Source organism: Copadichromis virginalis, unplaced genomic scaffold (assembly GCF_057382275.1).
Source record: "Copadichromis virginalis isolate Kocher_CV1m ecotype Utaka unplaced genomic scaffold, C_Virginalis_male_GT1.1 unmapped_scaffold_1, whole genome shotgun sequence".
Lineage (NCBI taxonomy): Eukaryota > Metazoa > Chordata > Actinopteri > Cichliformes > Cichlidae > Copadichromis > Copadichromis virginalis.
The window spans coordinates 4,161,342-4,165,092 of NW_028188589.1; positions in this window are offsets into that span (position 1 = coordinate 4,161,342).

A 3,751-nucleotide genomic window follows, 5' to 3' on the forward strand; every position below is an offset into this window, starting at 1 on the left:
ACCAGAAACAGCTGCAAAGTCCAAGAAAATACCAGCTGGAGTTCAGCTGCATTTGAAGAAGTCAAAGAAAAGTAAGGATGGCAAAGGGCGACGTTTTCTTCCAAAGAACTGCAAACATGGTCGACGCCTCATTAGAAGAATCATCTGGACATTTGTGAGGAACTCTAACCAAGAAAGCAACGTCACACAGATCCAACAGACAGTTTCCATGACTGCAAGTGTTGAGTGGAAAAATGCTACATTGCATTATTGCATCCTCTCACCACAGGAGGCGCTGTTGGCACCACTGATTGCTGATCAGCTGTTCTCTGATGATCTGATTGATACTGTGAATAACGGGACTCACTGAACTCTGTGACACAGTGAAGATTACAGAGTTGAACTTCACCCTTTAAGACTGACCACAGAACCAAGTCCGCCAGAGCTTTTGTTATATTTTTACATGCTGTGGAGCCATTTGTGGGAGCATTTCAAGTTGCTATACATCAATACAACTGTTATAGCCCTAATTTTAATAATATGTATGCATTAAGTCCATAGTAACTACATAAACTGCAAAAACAACCTCTGCTCATCCATCTCTGTGTGTATCAGGATACATTTGGTTCATAATACACAGAAAAATCAGAGTTATTACCTGTAATAAATGTGAAAGATTCCAGCATTGATAACCAGGCAGGACTGAAACACATCCAAGCTGTCACCACGGTAACAGCACCGTCCATCCACAGGTGAGGGGAGGAGCAAAAAGAGGGACTTTGACCATTTTATACTAAAAACACTCAACTAATGTTTCTAATATGAAACAAATAAGCCCACATTAATGTGAGCGTTTATTAAATAATAATAATGATGATTTCCTCCTGATCTCATTTCCACAGCAGAGAAAACTGTGGTGTATATTGAGGTGGAGGGTGTGGTCTGTGGCTCAGGTGTAGAGTGAGGGTGGGGTGCACCACAGCAGCATGCTGGGACTGCTGAGGGTGGAGGAGGGAGTGATGATGACATCAGAGCTGCAGCACAGAGACCAGTGAACACACAGTCTGTTCATCTTTGCATAGATACAATATACAGCACAATATTGAATGACAGACACGCTGTGGGAGCTTCCACAGATACACTGACGTCAGCATCCAGAGTCCTCCTGCTGCTCCCCCCTCAGAGCCCCGTGATCAGCACCAACACATTCAGTTAGATGACAGAGTCCAGCTGCAGCTAGAATCAGCTCCCCTCTGTGAACAACAGCACAGCGTCAGTGTTTCACACTCAGTGAAAGGAGGAAACAGCAGAAGAACACCATGTGTGCTACGTTTCCCAGGACACACTACAAACTGCACAAATACAGAGCAGCACGTGGAAGGACCTGGAGCTGCATTTACAGAGCTGCAGACAGCGTGATGTCCTGTATGGACAGGTGGAAGGAACCAAGTCCTCAGCTGGAACACTCGTGTTTGTCCACAGACAGGAAACACAGCAGGAAACTTCCTCACAGAAGTGCAGCTCATGGATAACACACTTCCTGTCAGTCAGAATGAGGCTGCAGCCAAACACAGAAAGGTGTTTTTGTCCAGATGAGCCCAGAGAAGAAACACGAGTGTTCACAGACATCAGAAGCTCAGAGAGGTGAAACATGAGGTTGGAGTCCTCGTCAGCATCCAGAAGAGCTGCTGTGAAACCCTGAGTACTCATGACAGACTCTGATGGCACAAACACATCATGATTCAAACAGAAAGACAAACATGGAGCTCCTGATCCTCCTGCATGAGAACAAGCTGACATGAGCGCTGTGTCTGAGAGTGTCTCCCTGTCACAGTGACAATAACACAGCTGCTGCTCACAGTCATTAAACTGACCTGAGGTCAGCTGTGCTCCTTACATATGAACCATGTGACCTCACATCAGTGCTGTGGATGACTGTAGTCATAGAAGAGTAGAGCTGTAGCAGGTGGTGTGAGGAGGAGGTGGTGTATTGTAGTTAACGCAGTACTGAAACACTCCAGCAGAGGGCGCTGTTAAGTCCTTATTGTAACACAGTTACTGTGTGCAGTTAGACTTCATACATAATCTGCACTTATTTCCATCAGACATGCTGTCAGTCAATGATTGGTTTCTATTGATTCTACTTCCTGTTGACTCGTTTGATGACAGTGAAACAATCACAGCTGATTGTGTGATGATGTAAACTGTCACTGTTACATTCAGTGTGTGTGACATAATGTTAGTGCAGGCTGATAACAGCCTGGTTCTGTTAGAAACACATGAACGTGTCCATAGATCAGTGTGTGTTTAACATGAGAGCTTCAGCCCTGCTGATGTGTTAAATAAAGACATGCAGGAAAACTGATGAGACTCTGAAATAACTCTTTATATTTATAATGTAACTCTGCATCAAAAGAACAACAAAGGATCCCAGACAGGTTTCTGTGAACAAAGACCATTCTGATGTTTCTGTGTTTCTAACACTTTGACATTATTAGTAAACAGACTGCAGTGAGCAGCATTTATAAAGAGCTTCTATATAAAGATATGACAGCTGTTTGACAAGTTTATCACTCTGTGTTTGGACCTGATCAGTCCAGCTGTTTACTTGAAACATGTTCATTTACCTGTTCTGTTATATTCATGTTCTTGTCTCTGTTGAAAACACATTTTAATGTCCCTCAGATTTTTCTCCCAGATGAATAAATATAAAAATGACACAAACTGACTGCAGCTACTTTTTGTCCTTTCTGTCAAAAACCTTCATGTGACTCATGAGAGACACGTTTCAGCTGTTTGTGACAGATCAGAGGCCAACAAGTCATTTATAACACTTTCCATCATTGTTTAAAGTTCTCAGTGTTTCTGTGTTGCTGCGTATAGGATCTCCCAGCATCATCACTGTGCTGTCCAATCATTGTGTGCGAGGTTACCCTTATAGTGCGATGTGTGTTTGCACAAAGAGAAGCATGTGTGTCAAATATAAATAAGCACAGAACAGAAACAGCTGCTCGTTTCTTCTGTTTAGAGTCAAGTTAGTGTTTTGTGTCTTTGTTTGAGGCCTGATGTCGAGCAGAGGTGTGTGTAACTGCACTGCTCTGTTATATGTGTGAAGTGTGTGCTTCTCTTCAGCATCATCTTTGTCACTGCTGATTCCTTTGTGTCATCATGTGTTGAGAAGAGAGAACAGTTATAACGGAGGAGCAAAAGGAAGCCCTGAAATCTGCATCAACAAGGAAGTGTTGGCTCACCAGTGATCCCAGCAGAGCCACTGGTTTGGCTCCAGTTGTTCTAGATTCAATGATGTTGTTGCTACAGATACATGTCAGCATCTTTATTGAATTTAATATGAAGCAGAAATGGTGTCATTAGGAGAAGAAGAGGAGAACAAGTCCGGCGAGGAGGCAGCAGCTCTTAAAGATGAAACAGCAGCTCAGCCCTGAGCTCAGAGAGCTGCACATGAAAAAGCTCCTCAAGCAGATCCTGTCAGAGGTTTGTCATCAACAGGAGGAACTGTTCACATCATAGGATGAAGATGCTGTCAGCTGGATGAAGAAGGTTATTTAATGCAAACGTTCACACTGAAGTCAAATTGTTGTCGTGTTGAACAGATTCATGTACTGATCGTCTCCAGAATGTTAGAAGAGCTTCAATGAATCATTAGAAACAACTTACAGCTGCACAGCTGTGTCAAACACATCTGTGTGTCATTGTGGGATTGTTGTGTTTCTACATGTGACACACGTCTAAAACATGCACACAATCTGAACAC